At 37.1% G+C, this 27,087-nt stretch overlaps 1 protein-coding gene across 5 annotated transcripts in view; it reads left to right on the forward strand.

Moving 5' to 3' along the window:
* Positions 1 to 27,087, forward strand: part of Sema6d (semaphorin 6D) — a 595,175-nt gene that overhangs the window by 264,724 nt on the left and 303,364 nt on the right. For all 5 annotated transcript variants that reach the window (XM_058584774.1, XM_058584776.1, XM_058584775.1 and 2 more), the window contains one exon: positions 23,801 to 23,871. The gene's annotated coding sequence lies outside the window, so the exon portion shown is untranslated. The remainder of the gene's footprint in view (positions 1 to 23,800; positions 23,872 to 27,087) is intronic.

Consider the following 27,087-nt stretch of genomic DNA (forward strand, 5'->3'; position numbering starts at 1 on the left):
TACTCTCACACAGGACAAAGTAGACCTCAGACAAAAATTAATTAGAAGAAACAAGGTCACTTCATATTGGTAAAGGAAACAATCCAATAAAAAAGATATAATTATAAATATTTATACCCCTACTCAAATTGAAGCCTCCTACCCTGTATAGTACTAGGTGATTTTAACACATCTCTTTCACCATTAGATAAATTGTCCAGACATAAATTCAGTAAAAAGTCTTTGGACCTGAAAAATGTTATAAATCAAATAGACTTAACAGACATCTATAGAATATTTCACTCAACAACAGCTAAATACACTTTCTTCTCAGCAGCTCATGGAACCTTCTCCAAATTAGACCACAATTTAGGCCAAATATCAACTCTTAGAAAATACAAAAAATGATCAATATAACTCCTTGCATCTTATCAGATTATAATGGAATGAAATTAGAAATCAACACAACAAAACCCTACAGAATTAAAATAAACACATGGAGATTGAACAATACACTTTTGAATGATGAATGGGTGATAGAGGAAAACAAGGGAGAAATTTTGAAATTCTTAAACTCAAATGAGAATAGTCAAACAACATTCTAGAACATCTGGGACACTATGAGGGCAGTTCTAATAGGAAAGTTTATAATTACGAGTGCCTACATGCCTACATGAGTAAAACAAAAAGATTCCAAATAAACAATATACTGATGCACCTTAAAGCACTTGAAAAAGAAAAACAAACTAATTCCAAAACCAGTAGAAGTAAGGAAATAAAAAAGATCAGACCCCAAATCAATTAACTTGAAAATTAAAACAAAAAATAGAAGATTGATGGAAAAATCGGTACTTCTGTGAAAAGATAAAATAGGTTGATAAGCCTTTAGCCAAACTAACCCAAAGAAATAGAAGGCCCAAATTAATAAAACTAGAGAATAAGAAGGAGAAGTTAACACAGACAACACACTAATCCAGCAGATCATTAGGGACTATTTTGAAAATTTATTTTCAAATAAATTGGAAAACCTAGAAGAAATAGATACATTTCCAGATACATACAATCTGCCAAAATTAAACCAAGAATATAGTAAACCTAGAACAGATAAGTAACTTGTAATGAGGTAGAAGCAGTAATAAAAAGACTTCTATCAAAGGCCCAGGACCAGATGGATTCTCAATTGAATTCTACCAGATCTTTGAAGAAGAACTAATGCCAATACTCAAATCATTCCATGAAATAAAAAGGGAAGGAACACTTCCAAATTCATTCTGTATAAACAGGATCACACTCCTACCAAAACCAGATAAGGACACATCAAGAAAAGAAAACTGGAGACCAACATCTCTAATGAATTTAGATGCAAAAATACTTAATAAAATATTAGAAATTGTGTTCACCAACATATTAAGAATATTGTACATCCCAACCAAGTTGATTTTATTTCAGAGAGACAAGGATGGTTTAACTATACAAATCAATAAATGTAATTCATCATATTAAATATAATTGAGAACAAAAATCACTTAGTTATCTCAATAGATATAGAGAAGACTTGTAAAAAATTCAGCACCCCTTCATGATAAAAACACACCAAAAAACTAGAGATAAAAGGAACTACCTTAACATTATAGAGTATATGTATGAATAACCCAAAACCAACCTCAGTAAATGGAGAAAACTTGAAATATTTCCCTTATAATCTGAAACAAGACAAACAAGACAAGGATGTTCACTCTCACCACTCCTACTTAATATAATTCTTGAAGTTCTTTCCAGAGCAATTAGGCAAGAGAAAGAAATAAAATGGATAAAAACAGGAAATGAAAAAGTAAAATCATCACTTTGCAGATGATATGAGCCTATATTTGGAAACCCCAAAAAATCTCCACCAAAAGACTGCTAGAGCTAATAAACAAATTGGCAAAGTAGCAGATTATAAAATTAACATACAAAAATCAAAACTTCCTATATACCAACAATGAATCTGTTGAGAAACAAATTAAGAAACAAGTTTTTTCTCAGCAAGAGAAACAATAAGAGAGGTAAATAGGGAACCTACATCCTGGGAACAAATTTTTACTCCTCACACTTCAGATAGAGCCCTAATATCCAGAATATACAAAGAACTCAAAAAATTAAACAACAAGATAACAAACAACCCTATCAACAAATGGGCCAAGGACCTGAACAGACACTTCTCAGAGGAGGACATACAATCTATCAATAAGTACATGAAAAAATGCTCACCATCTCTAGCAGTCAGAGAAATGCAAATCAAAACCACCCTAAGATACCATCTCACTCCAGTAAGATTGGCAGCCATTATGAAGTCAAGCAACAATAAGTGCTGGCGAGGATGTGGGGAAAAGGGTACACTTGTACATTGCTGGTGGAACTGCAAACTGGTGCGGCCAATATGGAAAGCAGTATGGAGATTCCTAGGAAAGCTGGGAATGGAACCACCATTTGTCCCAGCTATCGCCCTTCTCGGTCTATTCCCTGAAGACCTTAAAAGAGCATACTATAGGGATACTGCCACATCAATGATCATGGAAGCACAATTCACAATAGCTAGACTTTGGAATCAACCTAGATGCCCTTCAATAGATGAATGGATTAAAAAACTGTGGCATTTATACACAATGGAGTATTACGCAGCACTAAAAAATGACAAAATCATGGATTTTGCAGGGAAATGGATGGCATTAGAGCAGATTATGCTAAGTGAAGCTAGCCAATCCTTAAAAAACAAATGCCAAATGTCTTCTTTGATATAAAGAGAGCAACTAAGATCAGAACAGGGAAGAAGAGCATGAGGAAAAGATTAACATTAAACAGAGACGAGTCGGGGGAGAGAAAGGGAGAGAGAAGGGAAACTGTATGGAAATGGAAGGAGACCCTCATTGTTACACAAAATTACATATAAGAGTTTGTGAGGGGAAAGGGGAAAAAAAACAAGGGAGAGAATTAAACAACAGCAGGTGGGGTAGAGAGGGAAGATGAGAGGGAAGGGGAGGGGGGATAGTAGGGGATAGGAAAGGTAGCAGAATACAACAGTCATTAATATGGTATTATGTAAAAATGTGGATGTGTAACCGATGTGATTCTGCAACTTGTATTTGGGGTAAAAAATGTGAGTTCATAACCCACTTGAATCAAATGTATGGAAGATGATATGTCATGAGCTTTGTAATGTTTTGAACAACCAATAAAAAAAAAAAGAAACAATTCCACTTACAATAGTCTCCAAAAATAATCTGGGAATTAACATTAATCTAGGAATTAATTTATTAATTTAGGAATTAATTAATTAATTAATCAATTAATGATACATCTAGGCATATATCTATCCAAGGAAGACCTCTAAAATAAAACCATAGAACATTGAAGATTGAATAAGGCATACAGTAGAGGCTACTGGGGCATGATTCTCCTCAGTGTGGTTCCCCCTCTCCACCCACTATGCTGGTCATGACATCACCATGCTTCCCAGCATCACTACAGCCTTGGCAGACCCATGACTCCTTGTTAGTGTTTACAGCCGGTTGGTCATCAAAGCAGGGCACTGTTTTTCTGTGAGCTGCTGCAGAAGGATTGTAAAGGAATGTCTTTAAGGAGATGGGCCTTTCTCTTACAAGCCATTTACTTTTGAGATCACTTCTGTTTTATGGGTTTTTCGAATGTCTGGATGGTTTGCATGTGTCTACTGGCTATCAAAAGTGGATGTTAGAGTTCAGCATATCTACTATAATTATAAAAGAAAAAGGGTGGTGTGGGACATGGAATTTTGGACTATTCAGCTTAAAAGTATGATCCAATCCAGTCTTTCCTCATTTGAAAGATGAACATATTGCAGATACCTAGAGAGGTTTGTGACACTCTCAGCATTACAGCTATAGTCACTGGAGATGAATAGGACCAAGGAAATCTTGGAATATTTTGTGTTTCCCACCCCTCCCCACCCCACCCCACCCCGCTGCATTCTTTGTGACAGACCCAAAGTCCTCCCTTTTCTCAAATGTTCCTCAGAACTTTACTTCCTTGTGCAAAGTGGTGGAAAATCTGTACCTCCAACAGGAGGAAAAAACAAAGTGTTATATAAGGCAATAAATGCTTTGCAACTGAAAATACTCAGGTAGGGCTAAACAGAGGTGATGCAGGGGCTTTCCTGATCGCTTTCATACAGTATGTGCTATTTCTCCCTGGTCTGTCAAGTGCAGGAAAGCATAGGAAAATGTACAGAGAGTGGTAAGAATTTTACCCTGAATACCAGAGAAACCCTTGTAATTCCACAAATAAACTTCAGGGGTCCTGTGAACCAATTAAAACTGAATACACAATTATCTGCTACTAGGAAGAGAACCCAAAGCTTTCTCAGAGAGATCTGTTACATCCCCCCCCACACGCACACACACACAGATCTTGAGATTGCATAGAATCTTGACAATGATGCACATATAGCCAAGATGGTGGTTGAGGCTGCTGCTGCCAGAGTGGTCCCCATTACAGCTTCCCAGGAACACAGGGCTTTGCAATGCTATTTTCATCCCATAGGTATAAATGATGGATGCACCAAGTAATGAAATTGGAAGTAAAGAACAGAAAATGGCTTTGGGGAAGCGCTAGGGGTATGTGGGAGAGCAGGTGGTTTTTGCTCCTCACACATTTGGCTCGTTTTTCCTTCCTTGCTTGATAATTGTATTTAGACTTATAACCAGTAATTCCAACATTTGGATTTATCTAAGACCTCCCTTTGTTCTCACCATTTCCTTTAGCCTCTTCTTTTCAAAATCTAAGCCTGGCTGCATGTGTAATTAAGCAGGCCCAGAATGGGAGAAGAGATTTATTGCAGAAAAGCTGGAGGGAATTTTGAGGAGTGGTAGAAATGCTCTTGGTCTTTATTACAGTGGTCATTCAACAGAACATTGAAAAGGGATTTTATTATATGTGAATTATACACCAGTAGAGTTGATAGTTGATTTAGGGAAAAAAAAAAATTCAGTTGTTTGTTGTTTACCCCAGGTCCCAACTGATTATGTATTTCTGAAGGTCTCAGTGCTGAGTGTTGGTGCCCTTGTTTTTTGTTTATTTGTTGGTTTGTTGTTGTTGTTTGTTTTGTTTTTTGTACTGGGGAATTGAACTGAGGGGTGCTTAATACTGAGTAATCCCCAACACTTTTTCCTTTTTCTTTTGAGACAAGTTCTTGCTAAGTTGCTTAACGGCCTTCCTAAGTTGCTGAGGCTGGCTTTGAATTTGTGATCCTCCTGCCTCAGCCTCCCAAGCTGCTGGGATTATAGATGTGCATCACCATGCCTAGTGGTACCCTTGCTTTCTGCAGTGTAGGCTTCTGTGACTACTTTCTGTCCTATGCTCCCAGACAAGCTGCTCAATTCCTCCAGTCTGAGCCAGGACTTAACTGTCATCATTCTTACTCTGAGTTCTCCATAGCAGCAAACTCTAAATAATATGGAACTACTCCCCAGTGATAATACTGTTACAACAAATAGTTTTGTTCAAGAGAGCCCTCCAAAGTCATTAGGTCACACAGAAAATTGTCCTCACTGCTTTTGCAGGAATTGAGGAAAGGCACATTCCTTAATGAATTGAAAATGGCTACAAAATTATCCCAGCTTTGACGCTGGCATTAGGGTAAGTTATTTGGTTTTCTTACTCCATGTTATATCTTTAAATGGAAGAACATGAAACACTTGTCTTATGTGAACTCTTCAGGATGTGTGCATGGAGATCATAAATTATAAGGCTATATGCAGGAAGTGTTTTTACAACATGTAATTAATACCGTACAGGTTACATATCCCCTATCTGAAATACTTGGACCCAGGAATGTTTCAGATATGAGATTTGTTTCAGTTTTGGAACATTTGTTTGTACATATGAGTTATCTTGGGATGAGACCCAAGTCTAAACCAAAACTTCATTTGTTTCATACACACCTCATACAACATAGCCTGAAGGTAATTTTATAAAATATTTTAGTACATTTGCTTTTTAACTAACACCTATCATATGAAATCAGGTATGGAATTTTCTACTTGTGGTATCGTATCATGCTCAAATGTTTGGAAATTTGGAATTTTGGGTTTCAAATTTTTGAGTTACAGATGCACAACCTGAAAAACATTTCTTCTTTTACAAAACTATTGATATTTCAAGGAAAAAGAATCTCCATTATTGATCTTTAATAGGAAAGGTTTTTTTGTGGTTATATTTTATTTTTTCAAAAGTATTTTCCTAAAACTCCTAGAATACATTTATTATGTGATTATAAAAAGCATTTGAAGCTATAAGTGGCAAATTCTGTTTGATATATTTCTTTCTTTAGTCATATTTTATAGATCTTAACTTTGTGTCATTACCATTAATAAGAGTTTTAATTCAAACTATTCAAGAATGGATAGCTCAGTTTCTGTTCAGTAACATATTATGTTTGTAAGTGACAAATAATGGTATTTATTAAACAGCAGCATGAACATTTTTTTTCACTTTTAAATGAGTATATTTACAGTTGAAACCATTCCCATGAGTGTGTTTTAATTCGTTTGTTTCAGTTGATTTTTTATGGTCTCATTATTTTTTATGTTCATCATTACCCTCTCATTTGTAATTCGTTTAAAAGGAAAAACTAAAACTCATGCCACAGCAGATAAATTTCCAGAAACATTATCATTTCCTGTTTCAAAGCTGAAGTGATTTTTAAAAAGAAACCTGTGCTTTTTCTACTTAGTTCAGAATCTAAAATAGCATCAATGTTTGCCAGGCTGGAAAGTAAAATATTGGGAGAAAATTTAATTTCCAAGTTTCTGAAAGGTCATGTAGAGGCAAATGAGGAAGATAAATTTGATTAATTTATTTTAAATAAAAATGACTTAAGTGCCCTTTATGGAAAAAAAAGCACCATTTCAACAAACGTGTTCTAAACGAAAGTGACACTTTCTGTCGCTTAAGGAACAGATATGAAAAAAAGTAAATCAACAATGCTAAGCCCCACATTATAATCCACAGTGAATCTGCAGAGGTTATGACAACAGCGGCCTGAAAGGTACAAATCAGCTATTAAAATGTCTGAGTTCATTATATGCACAAAAGCTTGGTATCCTACTGAGAGGAAAGAGTTGGGAATGCCACTTAGACCTATCTGTATTTCAGGTTCAGGAAAGAGTTCCAATTTTAAGTAACAACACATCTGCAAGTTTCGAATTTTATTCCATAAACTAAAACAAATAGCCCCAATCCACAAGGAGGTAAAAAATCAAATGTCGCTGGCTTGATCTATTTCAAAACATCACGGGAACTACTTCTAACAGTCCTTTTCAAAAAGATGGCACAGAAGGGGGAATGAGAGCTTGTGAAGTTCTCATCCTATGGCCAGCGTTTGTGACTTGCCATACAAAGGCTTGAAAATGATTTCAGAGGAAGCTACAAGTAGAGTGATCTTTAACAAACATCTTGCTAATAGAGCCTTTCTCACAAGAGGCCCACACAGTCTGGGGTATTTACAAAGTTGATTCCCTGCTGATGCCCTCTTTAGCTAGGGGATTCTGTCCTCCAAAAGATTGTGGCTGCCATTTCTTCATAGAACTAAAAATGAACAAGCAAAACGCAGCTAGTGCTTAAGTAATGAGTGTTCTAAGTTCTCCAGCTAGTGTTATAAGTAATGCAATACATGTAGGGAGGGATCTGTGGAAACCATATTTAAACAATATAGTTTATTCATGTTCTCAATAAGCATTTATGGAGAGATATGTACATACGTACTAGCTAGTTTCTATTCTAGCAAGATCCAAGTATAAATCAAAGGTGAAGGTTCCCTGCCTTCTTTGAGTTTTCAATACACTTCAAGAGTTTATAGTCTACTTTTGGTAACTGATGAGATCCTGGACATTAGTGATCTTTAGAGTAAAGCAGCCTTGTTTCCCTGAATGTTGCTTAATTTCTAAGGTAATTTTGCAACTTGCCATTTTGATAATCCCTGGTTTTATTCCTCTATTACCAGAATACAATTTCTTTAGTACACAAATGCATACAAAAAAACCTTTGCTAAGCAGATTTCTGGCACAATTTCTGCCTAGTATGATGTGGAGATTACCCAACAGGAAAGCAGTGACCTGTCTTGAGATGGGGCCATGAGGTGGAACCACATATCATGGAGAGACTGAGGATTCTCACAGGGAGAGTCGACCATCTCACATACACAGACAACTTCATACTCTATTATTTAAGCATGAGACATACTGATGTTATTTGCCAACCTTTTATTTATTTATTTTTTAAGTTTAGAGGCTTTTTGTTGTAGAGTGATCCCTTTCAAAATTCAGATGTTCTCCAAATGAATCATTCTTGAATGCTATTCCTATTACAGCTGGATGGTTTGGGGACTAAGTGGTGTTGAGCCTGATCTTTGGAGTGAGAGTACCTGAGTTGGAACACCAGGCTCCACAACCCATTCACTACCTAACACTGGACACATGGCTTGGATTCTGTGAGCATCAGTTTCTCATTCTGTGAGGGAAGATTAATAATACCTACATGATGGTATTGGTAAGGACTTTAAGATGATACAGCTAAAACATATCCTGGAGCTGAGCATATGGAAGCACTCAATAGTGAGATGTTTGATTCCAAATATCTCAGTTGGAACCAAACAGCTAGGGGAATCAGATGCTGGAAGTGGGGTGGGTTATAAGGGTGTAACTTGGGGAGAGATGGCAAGAGTCAGGAGGGCCCCTGGAAAAGGCATGGAAGAACAACTAAACAGATAATTTCCCCATTCATTTAATCTCCCTCTTTCCACAGCTTCAGAAAATATTTGATTCAGTAAATAAAATTTTAAAACTTGTAGCAAAACCTATGTTCAGATATTTCTATTTTTCTCCTTTTTTCCTTCTTTTTCATTTTCAAAAGATTCTTAGGAAACAAAACTGTATTCATGTATTGTTTTGATACATTTGTGGGGAGTCTGCACTTTGTGCCATTATTTTAGCTAGGTGATGGGAACAGACTGGGGAGTAATAGTTGGGACCTCTTTCTTCCATGGATATGTTCTCTGTAACTGGTCCACTCTGATATGCCTATGGCTGGTTACATGAGGGGAAATCCCTCCAGGAGTTACACAGTTATCCTGGGCCTGAAGATTGGGGCCAGTACAGGTAGTGATTACCCCCCACCCCCCATCTTCAGCACACTTCCACATTTCCATTCATCATTACCTCTGCATTAACAAAGACAAAGAGCTTTCTTTCATCAGGAAAAACTGATAAGAATTGTGAAGATGCACAAAAGGAAAATGACAATTAGAAACAGACTTATCACCAAGTTAATGAATCTTATGTTTCAGTAATCCTCACTTGCCCAGGTGGCTTCAAGACCCAGGGAGAGACTCTGGTAATGGGCTCATATAGTCAAAAGTTTTCCTAAAATTTGGAAAATAAAAGTACTTTATTGACTTTTCTTAAGAAGGGAACCTCATATTTTATGAGCTATAGCCTGTGATGATGATAGTGGGATTAATAACTAATTTTATTGTGCTTATTGTGTACTTACTGGATGCCAAGCACAATGGTAAGTGCTTTACCTGTACCCCATTTGCTCCTATTGTTCTTTAGGACTTCATTAACAATGAGGACCTAGATCTAGCAGCAAGCAACAAGGCATTGAAGATAACAAATTTTGTGAACCAAGACTGAATGCCCAAATTAAAGAACTAGGGGAATTCTCTACAATAGTATTTCTAATCATGAGGCTGATGATTAGATTCAAAATGTATCTCCATGATGTTCTTGTACATACAGAGGTCTTTGAACTTGAATAGACAATATACACCTTCATTTTCACTAACCTTTCATTGAATTTAATATTCCTTCAACTATAAATGCAGGATTCAAATCTCAGTGGGACTTGGCAGTTCTTGTAATTTTTGTCACCAGTAGAAATTATAAATATTTTTATATCACATACAGTTGTTGAAGACACCTGGAAATATAATGTAGATTCAGCACTTTCAATTTTTGGTAATTTTTAAACTTCTACTAGAATTTTAACATTTTTAAAATGAAGCAGTGACATAATTACTTTTAAAATATTTTGGTAAATTAATTTCAGTAGAATTTATTTCCTTGCTATTCTCTGCTTTCATTATGTGGATTGGATTTATTAAAAGTATTCTAAGAAGAGTTCATAGAGTTCAACAAACTGCCAGTAGCAGCCAAGGTTCAAAATGAAGATCAAAGAGCTCAGCTTACTTCTGCTTCTTGCAATGAAGAAGGACCAGAGTTCACATTTTTGCACTCATTTTAAACAACTTTAAAAAATAATGGCATGTATGAAACAACATTGCTAAGATATTGGACAATAGGCAGTGCAGGACAGCTGTACCTGAAAGAAAAGAGACCAATGAGGTAAGCTCTGGGATTGTCTCAGCTAACTTCTCAAGAGTTTCCACAGGGGCTGGGGTTGTGGCACAGTGGTAGAGCGCTCCCCTAGCATGATCACGACTCAGGTTTGATCCTCAGCACCACATAAAAATAAAAAAGGCATTGTGTTGTGTCCATCTACACCTAATAAATAAATAAATAAGAGTTTCCACAGGCAGTAATCTCCCTATACTTGCGAAATTGATTAGAGAATTCAAAGAGATCAAAGTGGCTAAATCGGCAGGGTAAAATAACAGAGAGGAAAGAGAGAAAGCAAACTTTTCAGGCATCAGAATCATCTCATCAAGTCTTCTGTTAAATTTTTTAACAGCACAAGGATACAAGGAAACTACCTACAACTTGAGAAAGAACCATTAAGGAAGCAGGAAAAAAAAATCCCAAGAGATCACACAGGACAGGGAATAATGTCTGTTCCTTTTGGCCAAAATGGAAAAACCTCATAATACAAAGGGCATTGGGTAAAGTACTCAGGACTGTATTGCCTTAATAGCAACCAAAATTTATCCCTAAAGACTGCTGTGGTCTCCCATAACAAAGCTTATCAACAGGCTTTGAGCTCCAGAACACAGCTCAAACATGTTTAAAAGAATACAAAGATATCCAGCATTCAAAAATATAAAATTCAAAAACTAAGCATCAGATAAAGTTTACTCATACATGCATAGTGGTGGGGAAATGTGATCACTGTTAGGTTAAAAAAATCAATACAAAAATATCATAAAAGGCATAAATAAAAGATAAGCAAATAGGGATATTTAAAGAGTATTATAAATATATTCGATATGCTCAAGAAATTAAAAGCATGAACATGATAAGGAGAAACATGAAATATATTTTAAAAAAACAAACTTACAAAGATGAATATAATTGTCTGAGATTTAAAACTACTTAAAAAGAGATTGTCAGAAAATTAGATACTAGATTACAAAAGATAAGTGAATTTGAAGATAGAGCAATAGAAGCTAAACAAAATGAAACACACAGGAAAATTTTATGCAGACTCATATAATTGGACTTCATATATTATAAAAGGGAAGGAGCATAGAAAAATTATTTGATGAAATAATGGGTAAAAACTTGCAATCTGATGATAATTTAAAACTCAAAGTTGCAAGAAAGTCAGTGAGCCTGATGCAAAAGAACATAAAGAAAAGTACGGCATATTATAATCAAATTGCTTAAAACAAGTAATAAAGAGAAAAATCTTAAATGTAGCCAAAGGAAAATAGGTACTGTAAATACAAGGAGCAAAAAATAGATGAGAGTGACTTCAGATTTCTCACTGGGCATTGCAAACCAAAAGACTAAAGAGTAATATCTCTAAAGTACTGAAGAACAGAACTGTCAGTTTTGAATTTATACCCAGCAGAAGTATCTCTCAGAAAAGGAAAGAAGGAAGGGAAAAAAGAAGGAGGCAGGTACCAGATGAGAGCTGAGATCTAGATGTATAGGAAGCGGTGAAAAACATTAGGAATAGTAAACATGCCAACAAATTTGACCTAATTAACATAAGACTCTACCCAATAAGAGAAGAATGCATGTTCTTTTCAAATGCTCATTGAACATTTACCAAAAAGGCAGTATTCTGCCCATAAAACAGCTCTTGTTCATTTAAAAAAGATTCAAAACTTACCAAATGTATTCACTGACTACAGTGAAATTAAATTAGGAATCAGTAACAGAAAGATATATAGATATATAGAAAAGTCCCTTGAGTGTTTGGAAAAATAAATAACATATTTCTCATTAATCTGTGTATCAAAAGGGGATGAAAAGGGAAATAAGAGAAATAGAAGAAGATCTTAGAAGATGGAAAAATATACCCTGTTCATGGATAGGCAGAACTAACATCATCAAAATGGCGATATTACCAAAAGTTCTCTATAGGTTTAATGCAATGCCAATCAAAATCCCAACAGCATTTCTTGTAGAAATAGATAAAGCAATCATGAAATTCATATGGAAAAATAAAAGACCCAGAATAGCAAAAGCAACTCTAAGCAGGAAGTGTGAATCAGGCGGTATAGCGATACCAGATTTCAAACTATACTACAGAGCAATAGTAACAAAAACAGCATGGTACTGGTACCAAAACAGGCGGGTGGACCAATGGTACAGAATAGAGGACACAGAGACTAATCCACAAAGTTACAACTATCTTATATTTGATAAAGGGGCTAAAAGCATGCAATGGAGGAAGGATAGCATCTTCAACAAATGGTGCTGGGAAAACTGGAAATCCATATGCAACAAAATGAAACTGAATCCCCTCCTCTCGCCATGCACAAAAGTTAACTCAAAATGGATCAAGGAGCTTGATATCAAATCAGAGACTCTGCATCTGATAGAAGAAAAAGTTGGCTCCGATCTACATATTGTGGGGTCGGGCTCCAAATTCCTTAATAGGACACCCATAGCACAAGAGTTAATAACAAGAATCAACAAATGGGACTTACTTAAACTAAAAAGTTTTTTCTCAGCAAGAGAAACAATAAGAGAGGTAAATAGGGAGCCTACATCATGGGAACAAATTTTTACTCCTCACACTTCAGATAGAGCCCTAATATCCAGAGTATACAAAGAGCTCAAAAAATTAAACAAAAGATAAGAATGCATTTTTAACTGAAAGGAAATTTCAAAAAAGACAAAATGTGTAGAATACTGTTATCAGAGTGATTGGAGAACAATTTATGGCACTAACCACCTTTTTAAAGAGTGGTCTCTAATCAATGACCTAAGCTTTCCCTAAGGTAGCTAGGTGGACAAGAGCAATTTAATCACAGGAAGGAAGGAAGGATAGAGGGAAGGGAGAAAAGGAGAGAAGGAGGACGGGAAGGAGGAAGGGAAGGAAGGAAGGGAAGGAAGGAAGGAAGGAAGGGAGGGAGGAAGGGAGGGAGGGAGGAAGGAAGGAAGGAAGGAAAGAAGGAAGGAAGGAAGGAAGATTGGTCAATATATGTCAGGCAGACCCTCAGATAAGGCCAATAATTCTACCTCCTGTGTTAAGGCCTCTGTTTGGTCCATTAGAGTCAGATATTCTTCTTGTAGACTTGAGGAAGTAAATGGACTCATACAGACATCTACCTGGCGAGGACATGTAGACAGCTTCTAGGCAATTCTGGTGGCCTCTGTGACCTGAAAGAAGCCTTCAGCCAATAGCCAGTAAAAAAGTCAGGCCCCTCAGTAAAAGGAAATAAATCCTGCTGATAACCTGAAAGGGATTGGAATTAGTTTCTTTCCAGCTGAACCTCCAGATGAAAACACTTCCAACAACATCTTAGTTGTAGCCATGTGGTGTTTTTTGTAGAATGACTTACAGATACATTGGATATTGAATGCTGGATGATTTGAGAGAAATAAGAGAATCAAGAAAAGACATAGCTTTGTTTAGCAATGAGTCTGTGGCAATTTATCAAATTAGGAAAGATCAGGGAATGACAGGTGAAGGGAGATGAGGATGGGAATTTGCATTGATTATAATAAATTTGACATGCTGTGATACCTGTAAGGGAAATTATTTAAATTTTGAAACATAAAATAATCTCAAAATAAACTATTTTTGCTTGCTTTTTTTCCTAAAGCCTGCCACTTAAACGAATACTAGATAGACTCTCTTAAGAATTTCTGGTGGAAATTCTATTAAAATGATTTCATCTTTGCAGTGATAACAGAGATAACTGTGGGGGGGGGGGAATGTGAAGTAGTACACAGAGTGTTTAGAATCTACTGTATTTAGTTTTTCTACTTCAGTTTCCTAAATAGTACATGAATTTATGAAACAAAATCCATTCCTAAAAATCAATTCCTCTAACTTCCTCATTGACCTTTTAAACTCTCTAGATCCTCGTATTAATCCCCAAGTCAGAGAGTTCTAAATTCCTACACAGAGACTGAGAAAAATGCCTGTTCTCTAGGTTTTGTTGAGAAATTGTTAGGTGAGGTTAAAGTCTTCTAATTAGCATCCCACAGCTGTGTCTCCTCATTTACAACCAAATGACACTCTACTAAGAGGAGGAACTCTCCTCCTGTGAATTCTCAGAAATTATTAAGAAATTACTTAGAATCTAATTTTTATACCCAGAGAGCTCAGTAAGGAGGAGTCAGGCTCATTACTGCTTATCAGAAATTGCTTTTCTTCTCAAGTCCTTTCTAAGACCAGTTTTGATAAGAAGTGAAGATCTGAGCCAAAGAGGTGGGGAAATCATTGCAAACAGTAATCAATGCATCTGGGTAGGCCAGGCTTACTTAGGGTTGCCTGTAGAAATCTTCCTGCCAATAATCAAATCTCACAAAATAAAAAATATTTGAAATGGGCTTTGAAATGTTGAAAAAAATCATATATGCAGAATCACATCGGTTACACATCCACATTTTTACATAATGCCCTATTAGTAACTGTTGTATTCTGCAATCTGTATTTGGGGTAAAATTGGGAGTTCATAACCAACTTGAATCTAATGTATGAAATATGATATGTCAAGAGCTTTATAATGTTTTGAACAACCAATAAAAAAGGAAGATGGGGTACATTTATTAAAAAAAAAAAAAGAAAAAAATCATATATGTGTTCTGATTAAAACCACTGCATGATTCTATGTGAATAAGAAGGAAGGGAGCCACTGACAATGGACAGCTTGTTATGTTAATGTGATTGTGACTTTTTTCTGTTTTCCACATTTTTGTGCAGATGATATTGCTGAAGGGGGGAGGGGTAGTATTGAAATATGCTGTAAAAATCCCCTAATTTTTATTTAAACCATGATAAGAATATCAGAATGTGTAAACAAAAATCCTAGCCTGGGTAAGCATCGTATTTTTGGGAAATGTCATATGTAAGTATTTTAAATGTTACCAATCTTAACATACAACAGCAGATATAATGATCTAGAAATTAACTCAACTAAATTTGCCTTGATCTTGAGAACTCACTGTTGATGTTTGTTCAAATTGGCATCTTGATCCCTTTTCAAGGATCATAAAGCCCCAAAAGGTCTGATTCCTGCCTGTTTCTTCTTGCTTTTCTCCAAAACCAACCTTCTCCCTCTGCTTCTGGGTCCTGGCCTTCTTGTTGGTCCCTGAACAAGCTCATTTTCATCCCTGGGCCTTGTGCTTGCTCTTCTCTCTCTGGACCACACCTCACTTGGTCTTCAGATCACTGCCTTCATTCATGGTTCTTACTTCAAAGGCGACCTTCTCAGAGAAGCCTTAGTGATCACACTGACTAAAATCACTGCACTCCCACCTCTGCCACCCCCACAGTCACTCTCCACTCATCACATTGTCAGTACTTCCTCACACCAGACAGCTTGCAGTCTGAAATTGCCTTTCTTCATTAGACTGCTTGCTTATCCTCTGTATCCTCACAGTCGCCCCGACACCAGCACACTCCCAGACCTTGGACTCACCCACCCTGGGCACTTGCAGCACTGGAAACTTCACCTGGTGTGAAGTAGGCATTCTGTGATGTTTGCTGGACAAATGCTTAGGCTGGATCTGGAAGACTGAGAATCTGAGATTTTTGTCTGTCAGATCTGATCCTTTAGAAAGATATTATGCTTGCATGGATCCAGAGTCCAGCTTTAAAATTAATGATGATAATGATAATTATAAATAATGCTCATTAGAAAAGTCTCCCTGTTAAAGCCAAGAGTGCAGGATATTTGGAAAAGGCTTCTTTTTGGAACTTTAATTGCTTTCTGCCCTAGGATGAGTCACTCTATTTGGAATGGAAAATCTGGTTCTCATATGTTAATTTAAGGGGGATGAGCTAAGGCCAATACAAACATACAAACAGACTCCAAAGAATAAATCCTCAACATAGGGACTTGAACTTGAAGGACATATTGGTAAAATACTGGAAAAATGTCTGTTTCTGTTGGTGTACTCACATTTATCCTGTGATGGAAGAAGAATACTACAGATGTACATTTTCTTCAAGTCAATGTATACCATATTTGGTCGTGGCACATGATTTGAGATATTGATTTTTCCCTTTTGCATCCATCTGGCATGATTCATTTCAAATCTTGGTACTGTCATGGAGTTTTTCCAGACCACTCCAATATGATATGCTCTCTTTACTTCTTTGACATCCTGTAGCAATTATCAATAATTAAATGTGTCCTGCTTTTGCTATTTTTGTTGTCTTGAACTCTTATATAAAATTTAGGAAATTATGTCTTAACTTGCCAACCAGACTTTTAAGGCAAAGATGATTCTTTAGACCCCTCTGCTTCTCAGAGCTCTCAGTTCCATGCCTCATAGCAGGCAGGTACCACATGGGTTATCTGATGAGAGATTCTAAAGGCAAATGTCACACCCCACATGCCAAACCTCAGCCCCTTCCTCTCAGTGCTGAAACACACATACATGTTTCAGAGGAACCTCTTTCCTACAGTCCTTATAAGTGTCAGTTGGGCACAATGCCATTACTGCCCTAAATATAAAACATATTTCTTGCTTCTCTGCCATCAGAGATTAAGTTGTTGACTATAATGAACTAAAATTAAAACTATCAAGTTCTTTTCTTTGCAGATAAAATGAAAAACACATTACCTGTGGTGGTTTGCTTTTTTTGTTTGTCTGTTTTTTTCCTATTTCTGTAAGCCACAGCAAATTGTGATTATCCTATTTATAATGAATAGATAAAAGCCCTTCTCATTCTCATTAAGGTTAGGCAAGAGTACAGGTAATTTTATCCCTTGCAAAGATTATGTAATTCACCTTAGATCGGATAGGGAAGGGCTTAAGTAAAGTGAAAACCTGTTCTTTTAGAACCCAGCTTTCCTGGCCCCTGTGTGCCTGCTCTGGCTTGTAATTCATTAAATCCCTTAGCAAAACAGATGGCATTGAGAGAGGCACGTGGACAGGAAACAAATGCCTGACCACAAGGAGATGCAGCCACAAAACCAATTGAATAATGAACTTGGATGTGGGAAGAACTTTATTTTTATTTTTATTTTTTTAAAGAAAAAGATCTGCAGCAAGTAAACAAGAATACCTTAGATTACACAAGGGACGATGACACTCTTCAATATCAACAGCAGAAACAACCAGGATCTAAATTAATTAGTTTTTCATCTTAGCACAACATTTTCAATTGCAAACTGGGTCACACAGTTTACTCTCTCTGGGACTTTTAATTTTCCCCTTGAAATATTATTCAAACTTTCAAAAATCCTACAATGTTCTACCTGGTCCTTTACAAGTATTCAAACACATGTGTCCATTTCTCCACAATTCAAAACCTACTCCTCCATAAACCTTTTGCTGATCATCTCAGCCCATAACTCCCATCTCAAAACTCCCTTCTCAACTCCTGTGGTCCTGACTAGATGACAGTCTTACTAAAAGCTTAACATACCTAGTAACTTTTAACTTTACAAAGGAAAATAGGTTAGATCTCCAAAATTCCTCAGCCCTTTACAGTGCATTTTCAAGGAGAAGTTGGTGGCTGTGAAAGCAGAGGGCAGGAGGGCATCATATCTAGCCCAAGAGCACATTAAGGTGTCTGAGAGACTTCCAGTGTGACCCAAAGGGAGCAGATTTTAAGGAAGGATGAACCTAGGTCTAAATCAAGTCTTGTCCTCTTACTAGGTGTGTGGCTGCATTGGTTTCCCGTGACTGCTGAAACAAATTATCCGAGGCTTGATGGTTTGAAACAGAAATTCATTCTCTCACCGTTCCAGAGGCCAGAAATTTGAAATCAGAGTGTTGGCATAGCTGTGGTTCCTCAAAATTCTTTAGAGAGAATATTTCCCCTGCCTCTTCTTACTTCTAGTGTCTCCAGTCACATCTTGACTTGTGGCTGCAGCACTCAGTCAGTCTTCTCCTCTTGTCACATTGTTACCTCCTCTCTTTTGTGTGTTTTCCTCTGTGGTATATCCCTGAACTATTTTTCCCCCTTTCTTGTGAGAAAGCACATGATTGCCTTTAGGGTCCACCAGGATAATCCACAGCAGGGCCCATCCTCTCCTTAATTCAGTCACATCTTTTGCCAAATTCCACAGATTGTGGGATTATGATCTGGGCATATATTTTGAGGGCCACCATTTAACTCATATAGCAACTTGAAGAAGAGATTTTTTTTTCTGAGCTAATAATCCCTTATCAGTAAGATGAAGATAATAAACTCGCATTGTCATGCAGTTTAGAAATATAAAGTAAAATACATTTTCCATGCAAAACACATTTGCAGGATCACACAAATGATGAAAAGTCTTTTTCTGGATGCTATTATAATAAATTCATCCCCTGCAGCACTTCTTCCCTAGAGGTGTCTCATATGTGCTCATTAAGAAATGCATCAGTTATCTTAGGAAATCTGCTACCCTGTCCTCCATGTGGCTTCTGGAATTGTTGTTAATACCTGTTGTCTTTGCTTCCGCCAATCTACTGCTACCCCATGCACGGGTCTTGCCTCCTGATACTCCCAGACTGGCCAGCATGTCATTTCACAAGCCCGTCTGCTTTTCCCTTTTCTGAGACTGTTGGTTTGAGGAGCCACTGGTATACACCATAGTAGACCACCTGCTGTTACCACTGCATTATGGCTGATTTTCTCATACAGTGAAGGTGCTAAAGTGGGGTCCTGTCCTTTGCCATTCTCTAGGTACATCAACCACTCTTCATTCTTGCCAAAAGACCCTTTCTCCTCCTTTAATAGACAAGTATCAGGTATGTGGATTCATGTAAAGTTAAGTCAGAACACGAGTCTAAGTAACAGTTCCATGGATTCCCCTACCCCACAGATATAAGAGGTACTGTCATAGGCAAAGTGGGATTTTTATGATTTAAGACTCTTATTGGAAAACTCTGAAGTCTTACAGATAATCAGATAATTCTACAAGTTTGCCAAATATGTGTGAATCCCAGTACTGAGTAAAATGGAGTCTTCTCTGGTCCTCTCTCCTCCTATACCTCCTTTCCCCTTGCCTACCACTCACAAACACACAAGTAAACATGTTTTGCACAGTGCCTGGAATATGGTAGTCAATAAACACAAGAACTTCTTCTGTTCTGTACTCACAGTTCTTTGCACACAGTAGGTAGTCAATAAATACACTTTTACAAATGAATATCTGGATTTCTATTATATAAGAAAAATGGAAATATCTCTAATAAGATTATAACTATTTAAACTTGGACTCTAACCCAACCTTCTCCAACTGTTCGTTGTCTGGTTGTTAATAATGTGCCCCTAAATATAGACCACAGTGCAGTGGGTATGTGTATAAATAATTATCCACATGTCAGATAGCTTTCTTTCTGCCTAGACACTTTTTTGCAACATTTCCAGTTGTGTTAAAACTTGTTTATAACTTATGAATGCAAAATGCCCCTAACTTTCTATTCTAAACCCAGGAAAGGGTCTGGACATCTCTGTAATAATATTTTGTTTTTTCCAATTCTAAAATGTTCATATTTGCAGGTTTTTGTGGATAAATAACATGAAGATAAGAATGAATTTTTATTTTCCTACAGTTTTATAGTTGTATAATTGACAAATAAAAAAAGATATGCATTTAACATATTCAAAGAAATGTTTTCATATACATATATATTTTGAAATGATTCCTACAACCAAGTTAATTCATCGCAGGGTTACCATTTTAAGTTTTAAGAACACTTAAGATCTACTTTTTCGTTGTATTTCAGGTATACAACACATTACTATTAACTGTAGTTAATATGTTGAAGTCCAGAACTTATTCATATGTAACTGAAATTCTGTACTACTTGACCAAAATCTCCCCATTTCTCCACCCCTGGCCTATAGCAACCACCTTTCTACTCTTTGTGAGTTCATCTTATTTAGAATCTACATATAAGTGAGGACATGTAGTATTTGCCTTTCTGTGTCTGACTTACTTGACTCAGCAAAATGTCCTCAAAGATCACCCCAGTTGTCACAAATGGTAGGGTTTTCTTTTGGGGATCTGAATAATATTCCGCTGTAAATATTATCACATTTTCTTTGTCCATTCCTGTGCGGGAAGACACATTGTTTCAGTTCCTTGGCTGTTGTGAGTAGTGCTACAGTGAACGCAGGAATGTATCTCTTCCCAGACACTAATTTCAGTTCTTTTGGATATAGACCCAGAAGTGTGATTGTTGGGTTCATTTTTAGTTTTTGAGGAACCTCCAAACTGTTTTTTGGTACCAATTTGCAATCCCACCAACAGTGTACAGGGCTCCCTTTTCTTCACATGCGTAAGAATTTTTATCATTTTAGAAATGAGAACCTGAATATGAAAAATCGTGACTTGCCTGCATCCATGTAGGAGCCTTGCTTCCTCCTTTCTGCAAAGCTGGGATCCTTTCAGAAGTCATGTGCCAAGTTTCCAATCCCTTATTATCATTTGTGTTTCATGGACCAGTAATCATTCCCAACCCCTGAAATCAGTGTAGACTGACACACTCTAGGTCTGGTTGGGGCTAAGGGAATTAAAGTAATTATGATGTAAGCATGTTGGTATTTATGCTAATGCTTCCTACAAAATGCTGCCTGGAGAAGGTGAGTTGACATAAGGCCACATGCCCAGTGAGTTCTCATTAAACATTTAAAGGCTGAGAATTCAAGAAAATTGGCAAATTTATGGGGGAAAGTAATTTGAAAGTGCTAGCTCAATGGCATATTTAGAGGATAGAAAGATGAAAAGGCTATTGAATTTGGGATGAACTCATAAGAGCTGATCCCATAGGTGGGAAATGGGAGTGCCCTTGTTTCTCTCCCTGATTGCATTTTTACACATTCCTTTTACACATCATGACATCTTGCTTGGGATTAGCATGTTGACTCTTTTTTTCTTTCCCTGCTGGAATGCTAAGAGAAAATTGGTGAAGTTTTGTATCACAGTGAGAGGGGTGTTTCTGTAAGACCTAAACCAGAAGCTTCAGTGCCACTTAGTAGATGTGCCTGCTGGAGGATAAACTATAAAGAAGACAGGTTGGACATTTCCACTGCTAGCTCTGTCCTCTGGGAAGTTTCCTTGCAGAAGCAAGGGCCTTAGTGTTGTTCCTCATCTGTAGTATTGAAAGAGTGCCGACGGGGTTGTTATGAGGTTCAGATGAGACAGTTAATGTAATAGTGCTTGGTGAAGCGTAGGCTGGTACACATGTTATGTAAATAACAGGCTTGTGCCACTGTTTGTCACTTGCTGCACTAGATTCCATCGCCATGTTGAAAATACAGTAGAGTCAACAAAAATCAGTTTTGTCCTCCTTTTGAATTTAAATCCTATGCAATACTGTGTGTGTATTCATATCTCTTCATTGTTGAAAAGGTACTTGCAGCTGAAAGTGATTTCCATCACTGGAAATCATTGAAGTTGTTTCTGTAATACCAAATTTGTCCTGAGTTAACAGTATTAGTGAAAACCATCCTACTAAGCATTTCAACCATTGCAATCAAACAGGAATAAGATGGTCTGGAGACACAATGGCTTAAACCCTGAGCACCAGCTCAGCAAGGAAGCCAGCAGGGAGAAGCCGGAACTCATAGACTTGGTTTAAGTGAATGGTGCGGGGACCTGAGAAAGGAGACAGGTCAGTAAGGCCCACAGCCAGCCAAAAGGCTAAGCTTGGAAGAGGTACCACTAGACATGAAGTGAGCCAGTTAGGGAGCAAAAGGGAGGGATCCGAAGCAGTGTGCAGGACTTCCCATAAGACCATCTACTGATCACAATCATTCTGTCCCCCTTGCCATTGATAGGCTGTACAAGGATTGAAGCAGCATTTCTCTTTAGTTATTTTCTATAGCAAAAATGTCAGGAAAGCACAGATCAATTACCAACATCCAGTATCCAGGTTTGAATGGCCCAGGTGAAATTGCCCCGACTGATGGACACCAGCCAGAGAAAGGAGCCTTTCCTTTGGACCACACTTACATATCTGCACCACCACACTGGGAGTCATTCAGGATGATGACCAAGACTGCCTTTCACTGCTTCCTGTGCAGAACTCCTTGGGAGTTTCCATGTAGAAAATTCCTAAATCTTCCTTTCCATCAGCCCTTGAACTCTTGGGGCATCTGAGTACAAAATGTCTGTCACCCCAAATTCTGAATCAGTATAATTCTTACCCAGTTTAGAGAAATATTTCACTTTTAAAAATCCAGTGCTGTACCAAATAGTGCACGGTGCTTGGTGGGGAGGGGTGCTTATCACTGAAACAATTGAGAAAAGTCAGTATGTGGTGGTAATAAAAAGCAGATCAGCTTTCAGTTGGGTTTAGAGTTCTCTACAGGCAGTAAACTCCGTTATTGCCTGTTCCTAAGGCAGATCCCCGACCTTGGAATAGCATGTCTGAAGCCAGACTTTTGAAACAATTGCTTTAAGATCTTTTCAGGGCTAGAGTGGGAACATCAAAATGTCCTTAATTTTTTTTTTAAGAATTCTTTTAAGTCATAATGATTAAACCTGTTCAGTTTACATTCATCAAGTATTCAGAGTACTGCTAGATTAAGGACCTGTGCTAGATAATAGAACTGCAGTGATCCACAAACTGTTCCATGCCTGCTAGCAGTTCAAACATTTAAACAGCTAGATTCTCCTGAAGCTGTTTATTTGTTCGTTTATCTAAAAAATTATTTACCAAGTACTTAGTGCATGCCATTTCCTATACTACATATTGTAGATAAAGTTAACAAAAAAGTACTTCATGCAGCTTCCAATCTCCCATCTATGTGAACCTCTCTTATTTAAATAACTCATATTCCTCAAATTCAGTCACTTATTATTCCCTTCATGATACTTCCTACATTGGTATATCAAAAGTACATTATTGAGATTTTCTTTCAATTTATTCATTTTTAAATTTAAAATCTTTCAATAAGCAAATGCTTTATCTGTACTATAAGTAGATAAATGGAAACTCCTAAGATATGGGATAAATACAAGACATGTAAATACAAATGCATTGGAAACAAAATCCTATTAACTAAATTCTAGATAAATCTTGTAATCTGTTGTATCTAAAGTTAAAAGAGAGATCAACAAAGGTTATAGACACACTTTGACCACAATAGGATTTTTCCATGAACTAATCAGAATCACTTGCAAGGAAATGGCATTGTTACTGTGCACTTCGGTGTGTCTCCATTCCATTCCTTGTTCCACCTGGCAGTCTTGTGTGCCCAGAGTGTGCCTCATGCTCTGTCAAGACCTGTACAAGGCTGTTGGCTTACATACTGGCTTTCTATGAAGAAATGTTTTTGGTTGAAGGCCTGGAATTGCTTAAATATAATGGAATTATGAGTCTAATTTCAATTTATTTTCTCCTCCTCTAGTAATCTATATACAACACATTTTCACTGTCTTTGTAGCCATCTTAATATCTTTATCATCTTTATTTTTTCCCATTTACTGTAGAATGCAGAGTCCTGGATTTTTGGTCATAGATTGGCAGCGTGGAACCCAGGAGAAGCCCCAGACTCCTAACAGTAAGGCATGGATATTTTGCTATTGCATCTTTTGTATGGAATTACACTATTATTTGATTTAAATTTGAAATTCATTCTTCTTGGGGAGTATTTAATCTAATCTTGGTTTTTGCTTCAAAATGGTGTTAGATGTGCTTGACTATTTAATGTTTCAGATTGGATTCTTTTTAAAAAAAATTATTGGTTCTTTTTAGTTATACGTGATAGTAGAATGTGATTTGACATATTAAACATACATTGAGTATAACTTTCCATTTTTGTGGTTGTACATGATGTGGAGTTTCACTAGTTGTGGATTCCTATATGAACATAGGAAAGGTATGTCAGATTCATTCTACTGTCTTTCCTATTCTCATCCCTCTCCATTCCTTTCATTCCCCTTTGTCTAAACCAATGAACTTCAGATTGGATTCTTTATTTAGTATGGATCAAAATTCAAGTTTTATTGTTATTTTTGAAGCTCTCTTTGTCAAAGTAGAAAAATACAACAGGAAGAAAATAAATAATAAAAGCACAGCTTAAAACATACAGTTTGAATAAAAATCTAGGTCAGATTGTTGTATGCTGTACAATGAAAATCTTTCACAGGGTGTTTTCAAATTTCATTGAATGTAAATTGTGTTCTTTCAATAATCAAATATACCTACTATAAGGGTCCTGTCTGGGCTGGGGATGTGGCTCGAGCGGTAGCGCGCTCACCTGGCATGAGTGCGGCCCGGGTTCGATCCTCAGCACCACATACAAAGATGTTGTGTCCGCCGAAAACTAAAAAATAAATATTAAAAAAAAAATTCTCTCTCTCTCTCTCTCTCTTTAAAAAAAAGGGTCCTGTCTGGTGGACAGTTCAAACAGCAGGGCAAGTTGTAGGGTGTCTATGGAGGGAAATAATGCTGATTTTGATGGACAAGAGACAGGAAGCAATGAAATGCCAACGAGAGGCTGTCAATTGACTGGGACAAGTGACTGCTTTGCGTTGTGAATGTTAGAAGGACAGGGTCAGTGAAGCACACAGCCCCATGCAAACATAGGGATGCTGCACAGTGCATGGACTTCATAGTGACTGTGAATGCCCTTATAGACTCCTTGAGATACTCAGAGCCTGTCATAGTCTTTGTCTTGAAAGCATTGCTTAACCCGTGGAGTCAGTTAGGTTATTCCCTGTAAATATATCTCTAAGATTCTAGTTTTAACTAATCCCTTTATCCCGCAAAAGGTGGGATTTTCTAGTCCAGGACTTATTTTTGGATTAAGTCACTTTTACTTGTTACTTTTTGAAAGTTCTGATATACACTTTGCTTAAACTTACAACTATTCAGTGATTCATATGAAAATATTCAGAGGTATACTAATCCTCCATGTCCTAACTGATCTATGAGAAAAGACTGCTGCTTTAGCACACATGACCCTTTATAATTTATGTCTACTTTTATGGGGGTCTTCACAACTGAAAGTTTAATTCTCAGAAAGAGGCTGATTCACCATGAGATGGCAGTAGAGAGTGGGCTTGGCAGGAGGCAGAGTAGGGCTGGGCCTGGTGGGAGGAGTTAAACTGCTCATTTGATTTGCTCCTTCAGTTTTATTAGGTGTTTTCCTAGAAAGAGTACTGGGCATGACTGTTAAAGTCCCCAGAGTAACACCCAAACTTAACAAAAGTGCATTAGAAGAAAGGGGGACAGTTTCTGAAATATGCCAACCCAAGGAGACAGTTTTGTCAGGCTACATACACATATCATACACACTTGGATAGAGACTCAGACACACAGAGAGAGGAGGAGCCTTGGAGAGGGAAAAGCCTGAAGAATTAACAGGAGAAAGAAAGGGAGCAGAGAGAGAGGAGAGAAGAAAAAGAAAGTGCAGTAAAAGAATAAAGGCACAAATTTTTATCACTGGAAAGCAAAGCTAAGTGAGAGCATCAGACAGACAGAATGCAATTATGACTGATGGGGAGTCACTTAAGACAGCTGAATTTTGAGATCACATTACTTTGACTTTGCTTTATACATCCTTAAAGGAACCAAAGTGCCACTGGAACAGACACTGGGGTGAGTTCTACCATCCTATTCCTTTGGAGAGCCTTATTGTATGGAGAAATCAGACTGTGTTAGAGATAGACAACAATTTTAAAAACTGCCACCCCCAAAATGGCATGTTTTACTCAAAGTTGCACTGCTCACTATTGGCAGCATTAGGATTAGAAACAATTTCACTTGTCCTCATTATCAGACCATCCTTTCTAAACCCCAAGAGTGGGGGCAATTTGATATTTTCTCCCAAACAGAAAAGATATTAAAAGAATCTGAAACTTAGCTATTCTCATATTTCTTAATTAATATTTTGACCTACGAGACAAAATTGGGGCCACTGGGGAGTATAGGGTATCATCTCTGATTGCCTAGTAAGTTAATATGGTAATCATGGCAATTAACAGAAGATTGTTGAGTAATTTTATCCTTAGAAGATACCTTGGCAGTTATGCATTGCTCTCTTAGCTCTTATTTTTTTCCTAAGTAGGAAGTCAGAAATAGGATGCCAAATGGCATAGCATACTGTGTTCCAACTTTTCTTATTTTAAAGGAAAATCTTTTATGGAAACCAAATATATAAAAACTATAAAACAAATCTGAGATAGTGAGGATGCTAGAATCTTGCCTGTTTCCTAACCATGTTATTATTCTCCACCATCCAAAATGGCCCCAGGGTTGTATTGGAGGAATGTGAGTGCCTTGATATAGTAGAAAGAACTGGGGCTTTGAAGCTAAAGACACGTGGAGTCAATCTCGCTTCCATCTTTTATAATCTGTATGACATTGATCTTGTGATCTGTGTCTCTTGCTTTCTTATTAACTTCAAATTCATCACCTAGAAAATATCAATGACATTAATATAATTAAGTGGAATGGAGAATTAAATGAGACACACATATATAAGGGAGAGCTAGGTAAAGAATGGATCTGAAAATTGTTAAAGTGGAAAATGTCGATTTGATGATTGGAACTGAACTCTGCAGTGTAAGGTAGGAGGTCGAATCACTTTTATAGCTTGAATGTGCTTTGGTTCTGTCAAGGACTACTTACCTGGTTGCTTAGTTCTATAGACAAAGAGTAAATGAAGATACATTTCTCTGGAGAGAGCTGAGGAGTACATTTTTCCCTTGTCTAACCTTTCAAATGCTAACCTAGCATTTGAAAATGTAAGTGAATAAAGTTTGACAATGCC

The sequence above is a fragment of the Marmota monax genome, unplaced genomic scaffold (assembly GCF_021218885.2).
Source record: "Marmota monax isolate L192 unplaced genomic scaffold, Marmota_monax_Labrador192_F-V1.1 WCK01_AAM20220418_F8-fsc00001, whole genome shotgun sequence".
NCBI classification, from domain to species: Eukaryota; Metazoa; Chordata; class Mammalia; order Rodentia; family Sciuridae; genus Marmota; species Marmota monax.